The following is a 25813-nucleotide window of genomic DNA, read 5'->3' as shown; positions in this document are numbered from 1 at the left end:
TAATGTGCTTTAAAATTACATTTTAACAGGTTAGTAACCATTTAAGTAGTATCCACTTGATACTATTTCCCCAGATTTGGCTTCATACCATGTACATAGCATTAATATATATGTATATATGTATGTGGTATGTCTGTCTGTCTGGTATGTATGTATGTATGTATGTATGTATGTATGTATGTATGTCTGTATGTATGTATGTATGTATGTATGTATGTATGTATGTATGTATGTATGTATGTATGTATGTATGTATGTATGTATGTATGTATGTATGTATGTATGTATGTCTGTATGTCTGTATGTCTGTATGTCTGTATGTCTGTATGTATGTATGTATGTATGTATGTATGTCTGTCTGTCTGTCTGTCTGTCTGTCTGTCTGTCTGTCTGTCTCTGGTAAATATGATGAAAAATGGCTGTAAAAAATACATCTGCATCGTTTATCCTTTTGATCTTTCATTAAAAATATTGGCAAAAATCTAACCTTTCATTGAAGTAAAATAATTGAAAGTGGGGGGGGGGGTATATGTATAATATACATTATGTATACATTATACATAATGTATAATGTTTTAATGTATAATAAAAACATTATAATGTTTTTATAATGTTTTATAAAAACATTATAAAATAAATGTTTTTCTCCAAAACACGTTAGCCACAATTATTCATACCCCTAGATTTTTTTATGAATAAAATATCTCTGAAGTATATTCCCATTAATATTTACCTTTTTTAGCAAACCAGGGTGACTAGGAACAGGAAATTGTCCAGCTATGACTTCTTGTTTCACATGAGTTTAAATATGAGGAAACACAAAGGCCAAATCCCCTGAATCATCAATCACAATGAGTAAAACCAAAGAATATAGTTCTGATGTGCAGCAAAAGATTGTTGAGCATCACAAAATAGAGAGTGGCTGTAAGAAAATAGCTAAAGAATTGAAAATCCCCATTTTGACCATCAGGGCAATAATAATTAAGAAGTTATAATCAACTAAAGATGTTACGAATCTGCCAGGAAGAGGACATGTGTCTATATTGTCTTAATGGACGGTGAGGATGAAAGTTTGAGTGGCCAAAGACTCTCCAATAATCACAGACAACAAACTCCAGCATGTTCAGTGGTCAGACACGACTAGAACTTCAAACGGCACAGGGTTCTGTGGTCAGATGAAACTAAAAAAATAGCTTTTTGGCAGCAAACACGCTAGATGGGTTTGGTGCACACAAGGATAAAAAGTACCCCATGTGTACAATTTAATATACCGTTGGATCTTTAATGTTGTGGGCCTATTTTTCTGCTGGAGGTCCTGGACTTCTTGTTCAGATACATGGCATCGTGGATTCTATCAAATATCAACAGATAAAAAATCAAAACCTGACGCCTTCTGCTAGAAGTCTTATAATGGGCCGTGGTTGGATCTTCCATCAGGACAACGATCCAAAACAAACATCAAAATCAACACAAAAATGTGTTAGGGAGCACAAAATCAAGCATCTGCCATGACTGTCCCAGTCCCCTGACCTGATGAGAGTGAACTGAAGCACCAACATGGATCTGGGAATCTGAAGGATCTGGAGAGATTCTGTATGGAGGAATTGTCTCTGATCTCTTGTCAGTTGTTCCCCAAACTCATCAGCCATTATAGAAGAAGACTCAGATCTGTTATCTTGGCATAAGGAGATTGCAAAAAGGTATTTAATAAAAGGGTATGAATAATTGTGGCCAACGTTTTTTGGAGAAAAACATTTATTTTATAATGTGATTTCCCCCCCCCCCCCACTTTCAATTCTTTTACTTAAATGAAAGGTTAGGATTTTGCCAATTTTTTGAATGAAAGATCAAAAGGATAAACGATGCAGATTTATTTTTTACAGCCATTTTTGATCATATTTACCAGGGGTATGATTAATTCTGAGCACGACTGTATATGTATATATGTATATGTATATGTATATGTATATGTATATATATGTGTATGTATATGTATGTATATGTATATGTATTTATATGTATGTATATGTATCTCAGTCAAAGACTGACCACATTTATTATAAATGGCCAATCATTGTTTTATCTGAGACTGCGGTTTTTCTCTCATTTACAGACCAAACATCTGATCTGTATATCTAGCCATATAAATGGCCATTAGGCACACAGACTAACTCTTCCATGAATATGTCCTTTTGCTTGATTTAAAAACAGTTTCCATGAATTTGTCAAAATGAAGAAAGAGATTAACTCTACAATTACTTTTCTTGGCCAAACAGCCCTACCAGTCACAATGTATAGTCTGTTTTCCTTAAATGCACTTCACTGACTTAAATCAGGAATAGTTTGGCGTTCCTCCACCATATGTGTGAAGTCTGAGGTCTGGATGTATATTTTGGTGTAGCCACACATAGTGAACGTAAAGACTTTGACCTCACTCATTCATCATGCGCTTATAGTGTTGATTTTGCTGTCTCAAAGGCAATTAGAATGCGATTAACTCCTTTCCTCCATTGTTATGAAAGACGTGTTTTTTTTATAATAAAGAAAAAGGGCTAAGGAGGAAGAAGAGCAGACAGATGCATACATTTATTTACTCTTGCCTGAACTCTTGCTCTAAAGGACCTTTTTTTAAAACTGAGGAATGAATTGAAAATATTTTATTTTCTATCGGACATTTTGCTACAAAAGCTGTCGATTGAGCTTATTAAACCTGTGGACATTCGTTTAATAACTCTATACTGTAGTTTAGATCTAAGGATGTCATCTTTATCTTCTTTTCTGTCCTCCCTTCTTATTTTCAATTCTGCTTTTTTCGCTTTCAAATGTTACTAGAATACCAGTACTGTCACTAAATAACCAAGAAGTGACTTGTGTATGTTCTGATAATGTAAAGTGTGCCACTTACACATTCAAATCTACAGCAGGGACTTATGCATATTTCTGCTGATTTAAGGGCTTTGCCCCACTTCCTTTCATCCCTCTGTAATTCGTCATGACCACATCCCCTCACCTCTGACACCTGTTCTCTCATCTCATGTTCTCTAATCTTTTGCTTTTATCATCATCCTATACTATCCTCTTTCTACTCACCGTACTCTTTTTCAATAAACCTTGGGTCCTATAAATACATTCATTTTCACTGACTTTGGTAATCAAGTAGTACAGTTACACACACACACACCAGCTATTCTGTACCACAAAGCCTCATCTCACAAGAGTTCTACCAAAAGCATTGCCAAAGAGTTTTAACTGTCATTAAAGATTAATATTGTAATTTGATCAACTGGATATATTCACACTGTCAGAAGAATGCAAGCAAGCAGTGGATAATTGTTTACAGCATAAATGCGTTAAATATTTATATTAAAATGTTTTAATATGTAAAATATCCGAATTTTACAAGGTGGCTAATTCGTTCAAATTCATATGACCTCACTCGTACTAATTTGTAAAATTTTTGCTGAATCATACATATTTTACGCGTTGGCCAATTCGTATGAATTCGTACGAATGACCTACCCCTGACCCCGCCCCTAAACCTAACTGTTACTGGGGTTTATAATCGTACAAATTCATACGATTGAGGTCGTATGAATTTGTACGAATCAGCCACATTTTACTCACTTATACGAATTGGTACGAATTGGTTGTGAGATAGCGTTGAAAATATCCATAATGCCATATATCTAGAACAAACAAACTGTTCAGTTTATAAAGAAATTAATTCAACCCTCTACAATGCGGTAAATATGCAACCCAATTTTAAACCTTATTGTAAAGTGTTACCGCCAATTGCTAGTAAATTGTACGATTTCACTCACCTGTGATTGAGTTAGAGGCAAAAATAAGTTTAGCGCAAATAATTTCATGGCCTGCTGAGCTTTACACACTGTCTGACGCTTGGCTGAGAGCGCCCTCTCTCGCTTTCTCTCACACTCGCAAAAAATCACTCAATGCTCTTGACTGAATAACTTTTGTAACTTTAATAAGAATTCATCTATATTTAATTTATCCAGTGTTATTTTACTTTATTCAATCTCTATACCTAATCTACCTAAGCTATCTTATCTAACTACTATTAGATCTACCTGAAAAACCTGAAAAGCACAGTTTATTTAATTTGTATCTTTGTTCTATTGTGTTTATTTTAATTTGATTATTTGTTATTTTATTTCAGACCATTTACTTGTCTTTAATAATGTTTGAAATGTATATTTTATATTATATAGATTTTTTTTCATTTGCATTGTTCTTTTATTCCATGTAAAAAGTCTGGCGAGTAAAACAAAACTTTTGTAGCCAAAGGCGATTTGAGCTTCAGTGTGTCCGTAGAGGGTTGGGATTGTTCAGTTTGAGTTTCTAGACTGAAATGTATTGATTGAAATTTCACTAATGCATCCAATTATTTAAAGCTTTGCCATCACAGGACTAAATTACTTTTTCAATTATTTTAAAATGTAATAATATTTCACAATCTCACAGTTTTTATTGTTTTCATAGCAAAGAACGGGGTCCAAGACGAACAATGAAAAGGTAGGGGCTTGCCGAAAGGTCTTTTTTGTGAACATTGTATGTTAGCATGTTAACGGACAATCTGTCACGAAAGCTGCCTGTTAGGGTGTTGGGTAGGGTTAGGGGTTAGATTTTTTGTTGTATCATTGTGTACCTTTCGGCACACCCATTACAACCTGCAGCTATCCCTGTCTCCAATGTAATAGCCTTTTAAAACAAATACATCCGTCTTATATCCTTCAGGCCTCTTCTGGGTGTGTGTGTGCACAAATGTATGTATGTAAATATATGGTCCGCATGTAAATTTAAGACATACATTTTAATAAGCCGCTGGCGTTGAAGGGTGGATCTGATCAGACTTGCATGAAGCGTATTTGGTCTGTGTCGCTAATGCAGTTCTGCTCTTTTATTGAATATGTTGGAAAGAGAAGGCTGAGACCTTGTGCAGTGTGCACCTCACAGAGTAGGTTATTTCTATACTCGAATGTCAGGTTTACAGGCCCAGAACATTTCTGCAAGGTTAGGATTGTGGAGTGTTCCCCGCCATGCTGAATATGCAAACTCATGTCAAACTGTCAGCCAAGAGAGCTACTCAGAGCATGGGAACTATTACGTTCTTGTTAGACTAGTATTCAGTTTCTTCTAAGCTCTTGTAAGAGCCTGATACAGGGCTGCTGAAGCATATCCATGAGTACGACCTACCCATGCAAAGAGAGAAAGACGTAAATGGTTTTCTGAGCATGTTCTCAGTAGCATATTATCCTTAATTCTTTTTGAATGAGAGCACTGAGAGCAACTTCAAGAACCTCTTTATGAATCACTTGTGGTAGAATCCTTATACAAAACTGTACAGCGTAAAATAGAGATGCTCCAGTTGTCATTAAATGAACGCATTAAATTAAACAAAAGTAGCAGTGATAATTTCCACAAAAATATTAAAGGGATACTTCAGGATTTAGCATTAAGCTTTGTATTATTAGAAAACCTGTAGTATTTTCGAATTACCGTGCTTTCCACCCTCATATCCCCCTGAGACAAGAGATTTATGTATTTTTTGTCTGGAAAAAATCCTCCGATGACGCAAAAATCGTCATATTGCGTCATCGGAGGATTTTCTGGCCAGAGGCTAAAGACTACAGCCAGTAGTAGGGGCTGTTCCGCATGTTTTCAACCCGCCCATAGGAGGTGGGATCTCACTCACAGAATGTACACACAGTGTCAGCCGTAGCTAAGCTAAGCTAGCAGGCTCTTGTTCTGTGGAGAAAGCTGAGTAGTAGGATAAAGCTGAATGGGTTACCATCCTCTTTTTCCCGGACTTGTCCGGCGGGCGAGATCGTTCAAAATGTCCGGGATTCGGGATTTGCAGATTTGATTTCTGCAGTCGCCATTCATTGTATATACATGCACACCTTTTGTTTCAATCTAACTGAATTCATTCCGATTGGTGAATCTGAATGTAGTGTTTAAACATGAACGCTAAACAAGTGATCGGTTGATGTGCGTTTTACCATTGCTAAGAAAATTCCCGCTCCTCCGTGAGAGATATGAGACCGGCGCGTCTCAGTAATGATGCCACCGGCCTCGCGCCGTTCTCCCGCGGCCGTCAGCCTCGTCCTGCTCGCCACAGTAAACATGATGAATGGCGACTGTAGAACGCGAAAGCCAAATCCCGGACATTTTGGGCGATCTCGAAATCCCAGGCAGACTCGTCACGGAGACTCAATAGTAGCCTAGCCTTGTTGTTTTCAACTACGCTCTCTTACCGGTAGGCGTGGCTTGGGAGTGGCCTCCTAGGGCAGCGAAGCAAGTGCATTCTGGGAGTTGTTGTCTTTCATCCACATAAGCCAAAAATACATTTTCTGGCTTTTCTCAGTCTAGAAAGCTCCAAATTCAAAAATTTCTTCACATTTCTTCTACATAAATGACCTATTTTAAATACACATTCATCTTTCCAGAGGTGAAGTATCCCTTTAAGCAGCACAACCATTCTCAACATTGAGAACAATAAGAAATAATAATTTCTATAATAATTAACTAATTGTTTGTCTGAACAACCCTGCCCTGCACATTCTTCTCTACAACACGTTCTTCTTATTCTAAGATGCATTTAACTGCTTTGTAATTCAGTTAGTCTTGTTTTAATACTTTCTTTTAGTCATTCTTACTCTGCGAGAGATTGTGACTCCTTTTACATACTTTACTCTGATTTCCAGCATCAGTGTTGCTCTACATTAAATCCAGACCCACCTTTTGTCTATCTTTGATACATATATTCATACATACCTACATGCATACGCTGTCTTATTCCTCCCTCTTTTTCTTTTATCTCTTTTCTTCTGTTTAATTTTTTATTTTTTTTTGCTCATTACTCTCTCTCTCCCCGTAGGAATGTTGGCTTAAACTCAAAAATGTTAAATCAGCTTGTCTTTGTTCCCTGGGCCCCACTGCTTTCAGGTCGTCACCCCACATGTGGACGTAGACCCCGTCTGTAAGGTGGAGAGCCAGGATAGTGCGGATCAGCGACCTCCAAAACTCATGAGCATCTTCACTAAATCATACACTTTAAAAAAGGTGACATTTATGGTAAAAAGAAATTGCAACAGTGGTTACCGGAACTTTACTGTACAAAGTATGGTACAAACTTTTTTTGATTTTACAAATTTAAATGAAATTGACAGCAAAAATGTACAGTATATTTCATTAATGATATCTTGCACCCAGCGCAATTGACTTTGTACACCGACGCATGTATCATTCCTATTTTGCACCTGCGCACAGCGGACTTTTCCCTCCACAGACACACGTCGGTAAATTAGGGAATGAATTTGCGCTCCCGGGGGCGGTTCAGCGAAAAGAGGAGGCGTGTTCCGGCGCAAACGTTCCCTGGTGCTATTTTGCAGGTTTAGAAAACATTTCCGCCACTGACCAGGAAAAACCTAGTCTAAAGTCAGTGGCACGTTGCGCATGTTATTCAAATGCTATTTTGAGGGCGCATGCTTGGCCATAATGTAGCGTGTGCACAACGTGCATACACTTTGATTCTCTCATCTACACAGAAGCAGCAGTTTACATTTTTGCAAATCATAGGCTACATTATTACAAGGAAAAATATTAACACACGAGGGAAATCATTGTTGTGTCCATCAAGATGTGAAAAAATAGGCATAAATCTAGCTTACACATTTACCCAAATTTTTATACGCCTGTTTAACCGAAGCTAATTTGGGTGGGTTTCTCCCATCCCCAATGTCACTTCTCTGTCTTTTACGGCCCTGACGAGAACGTCGGTCTCCTCGGCTGTGAACCGCTCCTGGCGCGCGTCTGGCAAATCCGCCGTTATAATAGCAATCCACCATGGAACAAGCGCGCCTGCTCTTAAAGGGAATGTGAGATGACGCTCTGATTGGTTTATTGCACGTTACACCCAAACCACACCTATGAATAATGAAGCTACTTCAGACCAACCCATTTTAGATTTGCGTCGGGCGCAAGAGTCATTATCCCGCCGGTATAATAGCAACAGCGCCCAAGACCCGCCCACAAAGTTACTTGCGTTTTGCGTTTGATACTTGCGTTTCAGATGGTTAAAATAGGGCCCATAATGTTACTAACCTACTGAAGTATTATAATCTGTTTTGTACATTTATAATATACTGACAAACACCACATTGTTTTAAAAAATGGTTGTAATGAGAAAACCATATGTAGAAGCTGAAGTGAATGCTAATACAGTGTCTTACACACAAATACAAAACACTATCATAATAACAAACATGATGCTTATACTGTATAATGTGATAAACATTCATTTAACAACATAAGATGTAACATAAAACACTAATCTACATAATGAAAACCATCAAATGTGAAGTGGCATTCTGGGGATGTCAATTTACATGAGTTTTTTTCACTGTAAAGATGACTTGTTCTTTTTCTCTTACAAAAACTCTAAATTTAACAGTATTTTATTAAAAATGTCCCATTATATTTATTACAGTTTTTCACCGTATATAGTAAGGGAACTTACTGTTAACCAATTAACTGGTTTGTACAATAGCATTTTTCCCGTCTATTACCAAATTATGATAATTTTTTACAGTGCAGAGCAAAACACTTAAATTAATATTTATTTTGCAAACTATCTTGCAAGCCTAAATTTTACATTTTGTTATGGAACATCAATTACAGTGAATCTGCAAATTACAGTGTTTATTTCATAAATTTAAAGTTTTTTTTACATAAAGTTGCTAACAAGTCAATAAATAAATAATAAAACAATAAATAAAGACTACGACAGTTGTTCAAACCATTAAGCCCATGCTCTCTCTGGTAGTTTTAGCAACTTACATTTATGCAATATTTTTTTCTTATTGTACCTCCACATGAAGTACATTGTCCTCAACCAGGCACAATATATGAAAGATATATGAAAGGAATATGACAGAGGCTATTTGGCGCAGACCCAAGGTGCGGGGTTACTCTCGCTTCTGGGCTTCATATGTCCTTTCCTCCCACATCCAGACACAAACACACATTTACTGTCTCTCTACCTTCAAGCATAGAAGAGCGGCTGGAGAAAAGGCAAACCCAAGTGGAAAAATTTGTTATACAGATGTCATGTGTGGAGGGCTGCTTTTCTGGATCCAGCTTTTCCTCCTCTTCCCTGTGGCCTCTTCTTCACTTTTAATCCTCTACCTCTCCATGACCTTTTCCCCCATCTGATTATCTGCCTCTTTCTCATCTTTTTCTCTCGCTCTGTCCTTCAGCACTAGCCTTTGTGAGGCTGCTTGGACTAATGGCACAGACTATTTTGGTTTGAATGTATTGAATTGCTTTGTTTATTCAGGCACTCTTTGAAATATGCAGCGCTTAACGGCGTCTCCGTATTAAAGGAGTAAACCGATGTGACGTATCTTCTGGCCATCAAGGCAATGCGCCTTAATCCAAGTAAGCTGTCTTTTTTTTTTTTGGTTCATTTTAGTACAAGGCTGAGAGTGGAGAATTCCCATAGCCATGCAGGCTATGTAGCTTTTCGTTAACTTGTTTAGTTTGAAATGGTCAAATCGGAGAATAGCCTAGTGCAGCATACAGCTTTGTAGCTGGGACCAAGTGTTAGCTAAGTTAAATTTTTAATATTAAAGTTTTCTCCTGGCAAAAAATGGCAGAAATGTAGAAATGAGCAAGCAACATTGCAAGAAAAGTAGGCAGAGAGGGAGGCTCACATATGTGCTATACCCACAGGGAAACATGTTGTCTGTGAGTTGCACATGGCTTTTATGGCCTCAAGTAAATTCTCCACGTAAGTTTAAGAAGTATTTGATTGAACCTTTGCCCAAGGGCCAGATTGGATTCGTGTGTACATATTGAGGGTAGAAAGAAGGTCTCCAGACTCCATTGAAGACTGGGCATCAGTCAGACAAGACACATAAGCACCAATTTTACCAATGCATAAGCATTCATAGCATTATGCCATACATTATGCAGATACTTAACTACTTTAGTCTAACAGGAACGCGACACATGAATTCGACGGATTTTATTATTTTCCTCTGGTGATATGTTTCAGTGCTTTGTCACATGAACTTCTCATTGCAGTTTGGTCAGTGACCCAGTGTAAATTTTAGGACTTTGTATTTATGCATTTTATTGTAAATCACAGTGATTTCAGACAGAGCTGTTTTTATATTTTGACCTGGCTTTCTGCTCTCTCAGCACCCCGTGAACCATTGCATCAGTTTCCCCCTCCAGCCCAAATGCATTTCAGATGGAATTGCTTTGATGTGATGAATTACTATCACCATAAATTGGTCACTGCTATTTTTTACTTACCAGCACACTTTTTATGCTTGGTAGGTTGTATGTGGGTCATTCGATAGCCCATCCTACAGGGGCTCTGTGCATCCTGCAAATTTTTATTTCAGACTTTTAAATGGCATTCGGTAATGTATTTTTTTTCTCCTTTTGAAGAACACTTGAGCTCTGGTATCCTTAAGTGCCTCTTTAACGTCTCTTCCCATTGACTGGTAAATTTAATGGTCAAATAAAATCAGGTTGCTGATGTTACTTGCTATGAATACTATGATTTAATTTAACACTCAAGATTAAAAACAAATCCCATTCGATTTACAAACTAAGAGAGTCAAAAGGATGAATGCCAGTTGGTGAGCTCATTTGCATTGACCAAATACCAAGATATACAGTGGAAAGATTTGATTCTAAGCAACTGCTACTGAATCTCAATAGCTGTTTCGTGAACACTGAAAAGCCAAAAGCGACACTAGAGACATTAAAAGCAGAACTTGAAGGGGCTTGGTAATGTGCTTGTACAACAGATTTCAGGGCCAGAAGAACAATGCAGTCCTACATAGCTGTAACTACTCAGTTCATAACAAAGAATTGACAGATGCAGTCACGGTGCCTGGGCGATACAGAACTTAATAGTGACCACACAGTAGAGAGCCTGAGGGAGGCCTTTAATGAGATGTGATGTATACAGCAATGAGACTCCACATGGCAGAACTTATGACTGATAGCGCTTCAAACAACAAAGGCTTTCTCTGATTATTATAGTATTTCTTGCTTTGGACGTTATCTTGACTTTGCAGGACATAAGGGCCTCAAAGTTTGTTTAGGTAATACCTTGTCATATTGATGTGCTTGATTGGTGTCACATCATGTTAATATCAACATAGGCTCATTGGGAAAACTTGCCTTTACCTAAATCCCCCCCCCCCCCCCCCCATACAATTCACTGCAGTTTCTTGCTGAAAAAAAAAGAACATTAGTTGCAGTAAATCACCAACAGCTTTATTCCTTTTCAAACAAATTACATTATCGATTAATAAAGATTAATTTTCGTGTGGTTCCTTGCACTATGCTATGTAATGACCTCAATCACTTTTACTAGTGTTGATGATTTGTAAACTAATACATTTTGACGTTGGCATTACACATCCAGCTCCATATGGCTTTTCTGGTGTGGCAAACTTGCTTGGTAGGTCACCTGGGACAGCATTACACTTGCGAAAGGGTGGTCAGACTTCCTTTCTTTCTATTCAGCCCATTTATTATGTTGAAGTTCCTTATCATGGTAACAGCCAACTGGCGAGTAACTGTTAAATGTGCACACGGCACATTTAGTCTCGGTTGTCTGTGATTTGATAAGACTCTTTTATTAAGTTGAAAGCCTTTTACTGTACTCATTCTGTCTTGCTTTACTGCCAGACAAGCTGGCTTTTGTTTGTGACATTTAGACACCATTCTATAGGAGGTATCTTTTGCTCAAGATGGCGACCGTTCTGGTTCAGTCGGGGACGGGTCAGGTAATTCTCACTGATGCTATCCCATGTCATTACCAAAATCCTTTGCCATGTTCTGAACTTTTGATCTCTCTCTTTGGCCTTTTTTTTTTAGCCCTCAATTCCAGTCTCCACCTCTTTTTTTCTCTCTCACAATGTATGCTGGACCCAAGGGAGTTCAGTTTAAGTCGGTCAGACTGGGCTGGTAGGCCTCTAGGTTGAGGTTAATGAAGAGGGGAAGTGAAAAGGTGCCTGCTGGGTTATCGTGGCCCTACCTGCCCCAGTAAGGAGATTTCCCCCTTCTGTTGAGGTTAACGGCTAGGGCAAGAGAGGGAATCTTGAATACCGACCTTATTGCAAGATAAATCTAGTTTCAAAAACATACACCAGGTTCTTAGAAAAGTACTCTTTATATTCATGCTGATTTGATAGGGTTTTTGGACAACTTCTCCATTTTTTTTGAGAGAAATGTTAATCTTTTTTTTTTTTTTAAATGGATGACGGTGTAACCACATTACTAAATATATTTTCAACGTAAAGCGTGTTTATCATTTCCTGTTTTTTCTCCTCTTCTTTCTGCATGTTGTTTGTACCTTGACTTTGATATGCATTCCCAAAAAATGTATAAGCTCTAAACAAGTTTTGTAAATTTGTATTTCTAAGATAGTATCAAATAGATAAAAATGTTCTTTTAATGAGAATTTTTGTGTAGAAATATATATTGTATTGTACTTTCAAAACAATTATTTTATTTATTGTATCTATGATTGTGTAAGAGTAGTTATGATTGTATCTACATCGTGTGCCAAAAAGGTTTAAAACATAAATGTTATACACAAAACTTTGACATAATAAAAAAGCAGAATGACAGGTTAAAATCACTAAATTATATTATATAATAAAGAATTAGCACACACATTCAGTCTTCTGAATATTGTAAGTCATTTATACTGTCATTTATTTTTCCTGTAAATAAAATAAACTTTAATACGATCTCTTAACTGTTAAGGTTCTTACAAATAATAATCTTAAATAATAACAGCCTGATTGCTTGCAACTTCTTTGTTCAGGTTGATTACACAGATAAGCTCAAACCATTATTGATTAATATATTTAAATATTATAATAAATTTATCTAAATTTCAAAGTACACAACAAATAAAGTTATTGTCTCCTAAACGAAATAATCGATTCTGAACTGCTGAAACGAGTTGTCAACAATTCCAGTCTCACTTCCTGTTACAAACCTATTTAACACATTTGTATAATTCCAGCCTACAGTATTTATTGGCTGCCCATGAACAACATCTGCTTTGACCCTCTCTCACTTTAAAAGGATGATAATTTAGGCTGGAATTGATTCAGAAAAAACAACACCATCGTTTGTATCACTGTGTATCAAGCTCTGAAAATCCTCTGTAGCTGAAATTCAGATTTCATTTCAAACACGCTGTAAGTGGTAGACCAATCACAACAGACTGGCCATCTGACCAATCAGAGCAGAGTATATGCCCGCGGAAAAGAGGGGTATAAAGAGACTGAATGATCGAACAAGCCTTTTTCAGACTCTTTGAAAAATGAGGTGATGTGCAATGTATATTATGAGAAAATTGTATTTTTTTTTACCTTTGGATGCATGTAAACCTATTATAGGAGACCTTCAAAACAAAAGTAGGACCCTTTAAAATAGCATAATAGCATAAAGGGGCACTTTAAAATGAATTTGAATTCATATGATCATCATAGAAGATTTCTATAGAAGTCTTTGCATAAATGTATCAATTGCATTTTACATTTTTATGTCATGTCATTGACCCACAGCCACAGGCAATGTGTGAAGTCCAACATGGTCAACATTTAGGACTTGCTCCGTTCCCCCTGGTGAGTTCAGAGAGATCCAGCTAGTTATTGGCTCAGGGGATCTGTAAAGCAACACTTTTACAGTCTTATGGCCCTCATAACTCATATGTTAGCTTTTCTTTGCTCCCTCCCACCCACTTTTTTTTGTCACACATCTCACTGAAGTGGTTTTAAAGTGTTAGTTCACCCAAAAATGAAAATTCTGTCAGTAATTACTCACCCTCATGTTGTTCCAACCCCGTAAGACCTTCGTTCATCTTCGGAACACAAATTAAGATATTTTTGATTAAATCTGAGAGCTGGATCACTCCTCCATAGGCTTCTAAGGCATTCTAACTTGCTGGCCCAGAAAATGTATTAAAGACATCGTTAATATAGTCCAAGTGACTCCAGTGGCTCAATCTTAAGTTTATAAAGCGACGAGAATACTTTTTGTGCGCAAAAACAAACAAAAATAACGACTTTATTCCACTATTAATTTCCTTCTCTCTGGGCCTCGGGTCTTTTCACGTAGTATAACTGCGCAGCGCATCTGTGTTGTACGTCACACGTAGGCTCACTATTGGCCGACGCTGGTCGTGTGTGATTGCGTGTGACGTACAACACAGAAGCGCTGCGCAGTTATACTACGTGAAAAGACTCAAGGAAATGAAAAGTGGAATAAAGTCGTTATTTTTGTTTGTTTCTGCGCACAAAAAGTATTCTCGTCGCTTTATAAACTTAAGATTGAGCCACTGGAGTCACTTGGACTATATTAACGATGTCTTTAATACATTTTCTGGGCCAGCAAGTTATAATGCCTTAGAAGCCTATGGAGGAGTGATCCAGCTCTCAGATTTAATCAAAAATATCTTAATTTGTGTTCCGAAGATGAACGAAGGTCTTACGGGGTTGGAACAACATGAGGGTGAGTAATTACTGACAGAATTTTCATTTTTGGGTGAACTATCCCTTTAACCTCTTGCATAAAAACAAAGACCGTTTTGTGACTCTGTTCCGTACAGACCCTCACTGTTTTTTGTTTTTTTTTCTTGTACACTCACTGGTGTTGATTCTGCTGTGGACAAAGGCTCCTTACTGATGTGTGATGGCACACAGACCGCCACTCGGTGTTACTGGGGCAGCAAACAGCTTGAGCGATGCGGGCAGAGCCTGGCATCACAATGTCTTTACTTGAACATATAGTACACAGTGTACACACATGACTGAAGCCAGATCTGTGTATACACACATGTGGGTGTGTTAATGTCATCAACATGATTTAAGCCCTTATCTCTGTTTTTTTGTGTCATTCACACACTCACTCTCTCCATACTGTTCTAGGGGACGGATCAGTCTTGGAGGTGATGTGTTAGAAGTATGATTGGTTACTGTCTGATGACTGAAATCGCGCAATAGCCAAATATGCAAAATGTGAGTAAAAGTCGGTGTTGAAACTGCTTTACCAGTTTTTACCAAATTTTTAATGAATTTTGACAATGCATGGTTGTGAGAATGTGAGATTTCTTAGTGTTATCATCAAATTGCAACAGTTGTGATGTAGATATAAATATATATAGTCTGAGTAAAGCACAGCTGTTTAGATTCATTTGAAAATGCTACTCTGCAAGTGCTGTGTGTGTGTGTGTGTGTGTGTGTTTGAGTCGCTTATAATTTGCAATTGTGAAAGCAACATCTTCCCAAATTTGTAATGAGAATTGTTTACAAATCTGTTGGTTACAAAAAAGAAGCGTTAAGGTCTCCCTGTGGTTTAACAATGGTTTAACAAAACAAAACACAATGGTTTAACGTTTTAAAGCAAAGTAATTAAGACAATAATAAATGTTAGTATTGTAATTTTACTTTTGTTCAGTAAAATAAAATAGAATAAAATAAAATAAGGTTTTCCTTCTTTTTTGTCTCTAGCTGATCACATGCCTGTCTTTAGGCAATCTCAAAATGAATATCTATTTTTTGTCAAAATGTACATTATAATGATCTATAATGATCTTCATTTAAAATTACTTTTTTTTGTCATTTCTTTAGTATTCCTTTAGACAACATACAATAGAACTGCAATATTGGCCATTTTACTGAGCCATAACATGAGAATACTTAAAAGCTTATTGTGTAATTGTCTAGAATATTAATATATTTGTGCATCCATAACTACTTATTTAGTTAGTATAGTACTTGAGTAATATTGTAAAACTAATGCTCCTCAACTCGTACCTTAGGAAGGATACATGCTATTATAATGTGCCACCTTAATGGGGACATTTATCATGTTGCAAATCGGCCATTTGTGGAACTGAGCCTTTGGAGAACACACAGAGAGAAAATACATCTTTGAAAGTGACAGCTTTGCAGAACACAGCGTTTCTTTCTATAGGCTGAGCGAGACCTGAAGGACCTTCTGCATTCTAGTCAGCGAATGTTAATGAGGTGAGAACAGAGCTGTTTTTAGTTTTATTTGGTTTTGGTATCACAGCTTGGTTAGTGTGCGCTTCTCTTATTTTTGTCACCCTCTTTCTCTGTCACTCACGCTCTAGGTGTCTTTCGCACATTCTCACTGTGTGCTGCTTTACGGCATGTGACGGAGTTGTCACATGGAGCTGCGGAGAAACAGGCATGTAACAAGTATAGTGTGATGTACTGTCACACTCACATAGACGTACACACTCTTACAGATACATTTACGGAGGTCCAAGGAGCCTGTCAGTAGAGTCAGGATGTATTGTCAGTGTGTTTAAAACAAGCTCTTGGTGGGCCACAGTTTAGCCAGTTGGGTGTCATGACGGGTTTATGGGTTTGGTTTGGACTGTACGTTTTGAAAGGAATATGGTGTGACGGGAATAAATGTGTGCTTTTTCTCTCAGTACTTATTCGTCATCCTCTCTTTCTGCTCACTTTGTTGTGTTTCTGTCTGCATATAGAATGGAATGCATTCTGTGAGGTATTTAGGTGAGCACTTTGGCTTGGAAGAAAATCTGGTGCCACCTGGTTTTATATGAGTCTAAATGAACAATTTTCGCAGACATGTTGCAAGATAGTAACACATTTTTTGTGAAGAGGAGAACATCTTACATGCCAGCAAGGATGCTGTCAGCAGTTCAGCTCCAATAAACATTGCAAATGGAAGATTTGTGCCACATCACTGAACACATCCCAAGAACAAGAGTTAAATAAAGAAGCATCTAAAATGTCAAACTGGATGGATTAATGGTCTTCATTCAGAAGTTCAGTGTGATCTGTCTAAAGGCCAGTACAGTGTCTTAAAGGAATATTTCACTCAGAATTCAAAATTCTGTTTAGAACACAAAGGGGAATCTTCAAGCTTCTGTTTCCCACCAACATATTATTCTGACCATTGACTGTCAAACCCCACAGAGGCAAATAAAAAAGAAAAAAAGAAGCCTCATAAGAGTAGTCCAAGATGACTTGTGCACTATATTCCGAGTTTTCTGAAATGATAGCTTTTTGTGATGAAACGACAGAAAATTAAGAAGGGATGCATTAATATTTAAAATCTTTCCTATGGTCTATATTAAAATGATACCCTATTTAGTCTAAAAAAAAAATGCTAAAAACTAAAGTCGTTTTAAATGCTACCAGTGATGCATCACAACATTATGATGTACAGTATGAAAAATTGATATTCAGTTAGAGATTAGCTAAAGATTACATTTAACTGTTTTTAAATTATTAGTGTTTTTAAAGATTAACTTTGAACCTTAAAGCTCCAATATGTAGGAATTTTGTAATAAAATTTCAGAAAATAACTTGCACAGTGTGATATATTTCCTCCAGTTGTGTACTTACAATATCTCAAAAGTCTCCAAAGATTTTTTATTTCAGAGAAATTCCGATTTTAAATAACTGGCCGTCCCGGAAAAGAAATGTCGCGCCTCAGTGGCGCAATGTCCGCTCTATCCTTTTTTCCGGTGTGGACCATGTGATAGGATATTCCACCACACCGGATTTTTTTTTTTTTTTTTTTTACAACAACTTTATTGAGGTTTTTTTTCTTATCACAATAAACAATAAAGACGTCTGACAAAGAATAAAAAAAGAATAAATAAAAAATATGACCCACCACACCGGAATATCGCATGGTCAAATGCGGAAGTGGTGGTTAAAGCATTATAGCCATAGACTGTATGGTTATAGCTGTTATGGATCACGAACTCTTTGGCGAGTATTGAAGTGCCAACAAAACGAAAGCGTCCATATTCGGATACACGCGGAGTCGCGGACTGTGTGACAAACGGAGGAATAAAACCCGGATAAATATCGGCAGGCGATTTCGAGATGGAGAGAGCTGCGCGTCAATCTTGGACTTGACAGAGACTCTCTCGCGAGTGTATTGAGACAGGTAAGACATGCAACTGTCAATAATAGCACTTATAAACAAAGTTATATTGCTCTTTGTACTTTGGTAAGGCTTTTTATCACGTGTGGTGACCGAGATTATGGCAGTACAATTAAATACAATCGGATATGATGTTAAAAAAATATATTTAGTCATTACTTGCAAATGTTCGTTCAAATTTACTTTTAGATATTGGTTTGAACACGTTAAACAACACGGCATTAACCATAAAAACGTAAAACTGCACAACATTAACCAAACAAATCATTTGACAAATAGCTGTATGTTGTAACGGGATAATATAGCATAACATTTCACGTTCCTTGCAGTTCATTAATTATGATGACATAAAATAATACGATCAGACATACAGGTAATACAAAAAGCGTAGCGGGGAAGCGGATCAGTGAACGCGAGAGGGTTACGTCATTTTTCCAGTGTTGCCCAGCATGGCTATTCCACACCATGTTGCAGCACAGTAGGGCTATATTATATTATTTGAGCGAACTTTGATATCTGAACAAAATATTGAGCGGAGCATCACATACACGACGCAGTGATAACGGCTAGTGCGAGAGTGATACCGGAGCGCTGAACACTGGGGGGCAGGCAGCATATATTTTCGGCTCATATTTTTCTTATTTTTCTCTTTCGGCCAAAAAACGGAAATTCCATTTCCGAATGCACTTTCGGTTCATCCCTACATTTTACAATATATTATAATAGAAATATTTATATTTGAAATTGTAATAATATTTCACAATATTACTGTTTTTACTGTATTTTTTTATCAAAATGTTTTAAGGTTTAAGTTTGCCATGAGAGTGAGTGAATAATGATAGAATTGAAATTTTCTGTGAACCCTTTAAACTTTTTTTTTTTGGCTATCACACTCCAACCCTGGAATACAAGCCATGGGATCTGAATGCCAGTCAGCACTGAACCTATACACTTGCACTCACAGCAACAAGTATGCTATAGTGCTGTGCGTATATGTCTTTCTTTTCCATGAAACAGTCAATTGATACTCTGTCGATCCAAGGGGAGTTCTATTGAACGCTCAACTAGTCACAACTTGTGCATGTGCAAAAGAGTGTTCGTTTGTTTTGTTGAACCCTAAGGATTGACTATGAAATCAATGTTTACAGTGTCTTTTGTGGCTTTTAGTTTTCTAATACCACTACTTATCAACTTGAATCCTGTATGAAGTTAAACCAATGTTAAAAAAAGAAAAAAGAAACAAAAAAGTCATCTGTAATGAGGCAGAGGCAGAATCATGTCAGTAACTTCATGCCCCCAAGAAACTGGAATTGGCACTGTTAATTCTATACTAGGCTTATCTTTTCCATTTTTTGTGCTCACTCTGCTGGCCCCTTTCATCGACTGCCTTGGTCCGTCAAAGTAATCCCTCTATAGAGTTCGGTTTGTCTGTCCCAACTCACCTTCCTTCCTTTGTCGATCATCTTTTCCTTTTCTTCCTTATGTGTGTACTGGATAGCGGATTTTGAAGTTCCAGTTCATATGGTGATGGTCACATGACCTTGGTTGACCTTGTTAGTTGGTATGGATGTGTGAATGAGCATGGATTTTTATTGGGTGCTGTGATGCTTCCCAGAGGCGAGTCATGAAAGCGTACCATCTAATAGGGTGGCCTAGTGAAGCAGAGCTAATGCACTCAGGGTGACATGGATGTGAGTGTTTTTTTCATTTTCTTTCGACACAAGGCAGGCTGGAACAGCTATCAAGGAGATGATACAGGGCCAGGGACATCTACTGAGGAAATCGCTGGTGTTGTCACGTTCTCTGATGTGAGTTGGGTTGTTTGCAGCATTGCTTGTCCTCATCACTGTGGTAGGAAGATGATTGGGCTTGACGCAGCGGCTTGAGTGAGGGGTGCGAGGAAGACTGGTCGCTTGAGGGACTGTAGCATCCCTGTTGACATAGGTTAAAATGTTTGGACAGGGAGGACAGACTTAAAGCGTCCCCTGGTAGTGACTAGCCTCATTAAAAAAATAGCATGGCAACCTGAGTAGATAATGCAGCTGTCAGTCATCAAAACTTTCTGTCCCTGTGTTCCTTTCTTTTGACCAAGTAATGTCTGCTACAGCTGTGCGATTTCGGCAATCCTATAAGATCATTACAAATCACACTGTACGACATGAATCTAACAAACTTGGGTACGACATGTATTGGGGTGGCACGGTTCACAAAACCCACGGTTAGGTTCGAATCACGGTTTTAGGGTCACGGTTTTCGGTTCTGTACGGTTCTTGTTGTTATTTTTTTCTTTTAATCCTTAACACTCCAGAAATTTACTTCAGCATATGATATATAGCTTAATTATCCACAATTTAGGATACAGTATTAAAAAAATGTTAAATCATGTACAAACTGAATTTGACTTGACTTTAAGCACATTATTGGGACCATCTCTGAGGAAAGCTAGGTGAGATTTTGATACAGCAAGAGAGAAGACATTGATGACATGCTTTTCATTTATTTAGCAAAAAAAGGAGAATGTGTATTGCTATCTCTACAGGAACTTGTGTGCCTTTTTAGCACACAAAGCATTTATCAAACTGCCAACTTCAGTGTGGCACTTACAAAATGTTTATCTTTTAAAAGAAAAAGAGAGGAACTCCTAAAGCTCTGTCTTTTAAATAAGTCAAAATACGTTAAACATAATTGCCTATAATGAGGCTATAACAATAGCAAAGACCATAATCATATAGTGAAGCATAAGTTCAACCAGCTCAACACAAAAACAGTATCAACAATGCTTCTATTCCCTGAGAGTGAGGTTACATTTTTCTTCAGTGCAGTATTGTACAGTATTTGGAAACATATGACTGGAGTTTTTATCTAAACTTAAAGTGCCACTGTATATATTTAAATATTAAAAACAAAAATGCTGGCTATCAATATAAAATGTTGCATAAAAATCAAACACACTGCACTGTTTAAAAACAACAATCCTCTGTTCACTTCATTTTCATATTCTTCTGCAAGAATATCAGTTTGTCCACATTTTCTGCCAAGAGGTGAGACCTACTTGCCTTGGACAGCGAGGTACGAGTACTTTCATCAGCTGACCAAATCCTTCACACCCAATCATGCTGTACGGTTGCATATCTTTTGCTATAAACATCCCCAATGCTTTAGTTATGGCTATTGCCCTGTCCGACTTATCACTGAGAGGTCGCTTAAATGCTATGGACAGTAGAAGTTGTTTCCTAACTGGCTCTCTCCTGCTTACGCTGTCTACCGACACATTGACGTGATGTCTTCTCAGATTAACTGACATATTAGAATTGTTTCCATTAGCATATTGAATGCATTTTACACAATGCTTGCAAACAGTCGCAGGTCTATCTATTGTTTTATTTCCGTTGTCATCATAGGTAACATGAAATCCAAAATGTTCCCACACACCGGACTTATACGACGCTGGCGCATCCTCCAACTCCGGCCATGAAAAGAAAACAGTGCCTTATCTCTCCCACTTGCCATTTCTACATGTGACGGGACCTGCAGCACTCCATACTCCACTTTTACTGTCTATATGTATGTCCACACACCTCTTATTTCGCGCGAAAAGGAAACACACTGTCTGAGGTCACATACGGGCATGAGGCTACATTTGCGCATGCGTCGAACCATGTGACGCACACACGCTCCGAACCGAGACAAGCGTACCGAACCGTTCGGATGTTTTTCATGTACCGTGCCACCCATAACATGTATGTTGACTGTAAGATAATGACACCTATTGAATCGTAGGCTATGACGCAAGTTAGTATAGAAGAATAAAACGTCATCAGCATGCGCTAGAGCAAGATGAATCGCACTTTGTGGTTTTTATGTGCGCTGAAAAAAGTTGAGGAAGCAAAAGAGGAGAATGTGGATGCTGTCATGGCTAGGGAAAAGAGGCCAACTTGGCATGCCAATTTTTGCAAGTAGTTTTCGTGCCATGTCATGTTGATCAATACGCCATTTTAAGTTTCATTTTTATTGGCTAGTCAATAGATGTAGGTCTTAGCACAAACAAACTGAGATGATCATGCTACATTTCTGACACAGTCAGATAATAACTGCAGGCTATCTTTGGTCGCAAGACTGTGACAAAGGCCATCTTTGAACCTCTCTCACTGTATGACGTAGGACCACCGTTAGGAGCCAAAACCACAGAAATCGTCAAGATTGGTCATCTTTCGTCGGGGACAGCCCAAAATCATACAATGTGTACCGGGCATAAGACCGGGATGTCTAATCCTACTCCAGAAACCGAGTTTAGCTCCAACCCTAAGTAAACACACATGAACCAGCTAATCTTGAGGATGCTAGAGAATTCCAGGCTGGTGTCTTTGTGCTAAACTCTGCAGGAAAGTGGCCCTTTAGGAGAAAGAGCTAAGACAATAAGGGTCTGATCCAAAACCTCTGGAGACATCATCATAGGTGCACTCCCAAAGCAAAGGTTGATCCAAAAGTTTGGTACTTTAATTCTGCCGCCTTCAAAGAGACTTGTTTGCATAGAATTGTGAGATCGCATTGTATGTATCCTTCCCACGGAAGGCAATTGCAGAATGATAAGTTCTGTGTAAGTAGTGCAAAGTGCTATTTGAGTTGAGACTATGACGAACTTTCCAAATTGGACACTTAGGAGGCTCTGTTTAAGTTACGATGCTGGTGTAGAGGGCAGCTGCTCTTATAGGCACTAGGCAGCGAGGCAGCTCACTAAGATTTGGTACAGTCCCAATGTCGTTACAAATGTTGAGCTGCCTCATTTCCTAGAATCTGATGCAGCGTCCCACAGCATCCAAACTGACATGAAACCTGAGCATGTGTATTGGCAACAACCCCATGTGCCACAAAAACTTGTAGTTGATTTCAGTGGAGCTTAAAATTAGCATATTGTAATGAAAAACAGTCATTTTACCAATTACCTATGGTCATGAGCCATTTCAGCCACTTGTACTCACAATCTTGTTCTTTCAGTCACTAACCAGTTTGTTCTCTAACTCGATTGGGGTGTCTCAGTGGGCAAGTGATGTAATAGGTGTGTGGCTGGACACTGACTATCACAGCAAGACTAGTCTTATTTTTGACCACAGCTCAGATTTAAGCACACTTCGTCTCTACACACAAAGGTGTATTTAAAGCAGACATTCTAACTGGATTAATTAGCAGCTTTGTCTGTTTCTTGTACATTCATTTGGAAAAGCTAAACAAGGATTTACTATTCCAATCAGCCAGTCAGTTTTCCTGTCAATAACTCTTTAGTAATGACCTTGATGAAGGGCTGGGGGAAGGGTACTTCCAAACAGCGGGTGAGATTTTATTTATGCTCTTCATTGCTTTGCCTTTGTGTATTTAAAAAAAAAAAAAAAAAAATTCTAGCTGTAGTTACATACAAGTAGTTTTTATCTCGTGCCAGCACAGCAGAGACACTCAAAACTGGTCCAACCACACAACCCCCAAATTCTCTCTTCCTCTCAGTCTCTCACTCTCTCTTCTCTCCGTTATGAGCACAATCGTCACATTTACACATAAACGGCCTGTCCGTCTCAGTCTCTCTCCCATCCCCCGTGCGAGAGAACTGTAAGCCACATTGCTGCTCGCTGGACGACCGGCCATAAATTAGACTTTTGACAAGCCTGGCTGCATTGTCCTCCCCCCCGCCTAGCCCCTAACCCTGAGCTAACCTACTCGCGGGCTAGAGCTGCCCAGCTGTGGCTTGCTACTCAACATGGCCTTGTCTCTTCCTTCACACAAACATGCACTATCTCTGTCTGTTATGCTATTTTGCTCATACTCTGCGCATTCTCTTGCCTCCTCTTTGATTGCTGCTCATTATGCATTTGTTCCTCGGCTGAATCAGCTCTTTGACTTGGGCCTGAGCCATGCCCTTGTAATGACACCATGACCGAGTTTTTATACACACATGAAATTGCATATGCAAGCCACACAAAGGGACTTTACAATGACTAAACTTGAGCTTCTATGGGATAAATAGCTCATGATTCATTTGTTATTTCATGTTTGTGCATTAGGGATGTCAAATGCACTTTAATTTGGTAAATTTTTTTGTTGATTTGGTCGAATGCATTGTATCTAATAGACATGCAGTGAAAAATAAGCACTCGCGCACACACACACACGCATATATTTAATGATTTTTTAAAATATTTGTTAATATTTCTTTTTGAATAATTTAAATAATGAATACAGTATTTATATTAATATTTTTGTTGTGGTATTAAAATATATATTGTTTAATTTAATTAGTTGATATAGTAATATGTAAATGTTTATTTATTTAGGTTGTTTATATATTAATAACTGCTTTGCTGGCGTATTAATAGTATTTTTTTACTTTATTTAACTAACTTATTAATTACTGTCATTTGTTAATATTTATATTTAAATGATTTAATTTGTTAATATTTATGTTCATATTAAAAGTTTTTGTTGCGTATTTAAATATTGCATCATTTGTTAGTATAAAATATTTTTGGATTTGAACTGTATTGCTGTATTAATATTTTACTTTATAATTGTTAATTTTCATGATCAACTACATGTTGGTATCGCGACAATCCTAGTGTGTGTATATCTACACATGCACATCACTTTCTAGAGATGTCGCATTACTTTTGCCCCTGCATTTGTGACTGTTTGTGTAGTGGATTACGAAGGTGTTATTTGCGTGTTTATTTGCATGTGTGTATATTTGTCCTTTAGACAGAGGCAGCATGGAGGGCTTAGTGGCTGCTGGTGTCAGGGTGGAAGGTCATTATGATGTGGAATGTACCATAGGCGGAGAGGGGAGTGGGCGGATGGAAATATCACAGGGCAAAATACAGCAGGGGAGATGGACCCATACGTGTCCTTCCCTTTCCCCTGGTAATGCCATGACTTCAGACCGCTGTAAACCCTCCAGATAACAACCTCTTATACTAGCAGTATTAATCATTAAACTGTCCTCAGTGTAATGCTATGAACGCATACGCAGTATGATAAATTCTATTCGAAATGACCTCATAAAAGTACAGCTCCCTTACAGCTTCTCTTTTGCCAACATGCTCAGGCCCTTATTTCGCTCCCACCATGCACTTTTTCGCATCCATCCTCCAGACCAAACAAACCACGGATATTTAAAAGAGCCGTCTAAAGGATGTGTGCCGTCTGCTGGTGTCCCTGAGGAGCGTCCTTGTTTGTGTTTGAATGATCTGAAGAGCTTAAGGCCCCTGGCTGTGAGAGTTTGGGATCGACCCAAAGAGGAAAGTACAAGGTCCTGAACCAGAACAAGAGAAGCTTGTTGCTCTCTATCTCTCTTGCTTTTGCTTTTTCGCTCTTTATCTTACACCTCTCACTGGAGGTAGCACATTCGTTATGTTCCAGTTGGATCGGGTTCTGACGCGTCTCCCGCAGAGAAGCAGCCCACACAGTTTAGATCAAAACTCTGGGATGATCCTCAAAGCGCATTATTAATCAAACAATACTTGTGCAATACATGCACAAGATCAGCTCATTAGAGAACAGACTAACACTCTTTGCTTTGTTCTGTCTTATTTTGTATGTGATTTTTAGTTTCTTATGATGAAATGAACATGAGAGCTTCAAACAGTCACTTGTAGGACCAAAACAAGCTTTCAAAGTCCCCCCCCCCCATCTCAGGGTTCGGTTTTCCCTACTCTTCATGTCATCATTTCTGACATGCCTTCGTTCTCACAGCTCACTGACAGATGACTGAACACTATGTTCTAAAGGTTAAACTCATGCTTGAACTCTT

General features: G+C 38.0%; 1 protein-coding gene across 2 annotated transcripts in view; it reads left to right on the top strand.

Annotated features, from left to right (window-relative positions):
• Positions 1-25813, top strand: part of thrab (thyroid hormone receptor alpha b) — a 166096-nt gene that overhangs the window by 40179 nt on the left and 100104 nt on the right. The window contains exon 2 of one of the 2 annotated variants that reach the window (XM_079850512.1): positions 4501-4533. The exons of the other annotated variant lie outside the window; for it this stretch is intronic. The gene's annotated coding sequence lies outside the window, so the exon portion shown is untranslated. The remainder of the gene's footprint in view (positions 1-4500; positions 4534-25813) is intronic. 2 annotated transcript variants of the gene reach the window in all.

The sequence above is a fragment of the Squalius cephalus genome, assembly GCF_949319135.1.
Source record: "Squalius cephalus genome assembly, chromosome: 19".
NCBI classification, from domain to species: domain Eukaryota; kingdom Metazoa; phylum Chordata; class Actinopteri; order Cypriniformes; family Leuciscidae; genus Squalius; species Squalius cephalus.
The sequence above is the reverse complement of the archived record's forward strand: the minus strand, read 5'-3'. Positions and strand labels throughout refer to the sequence as shown.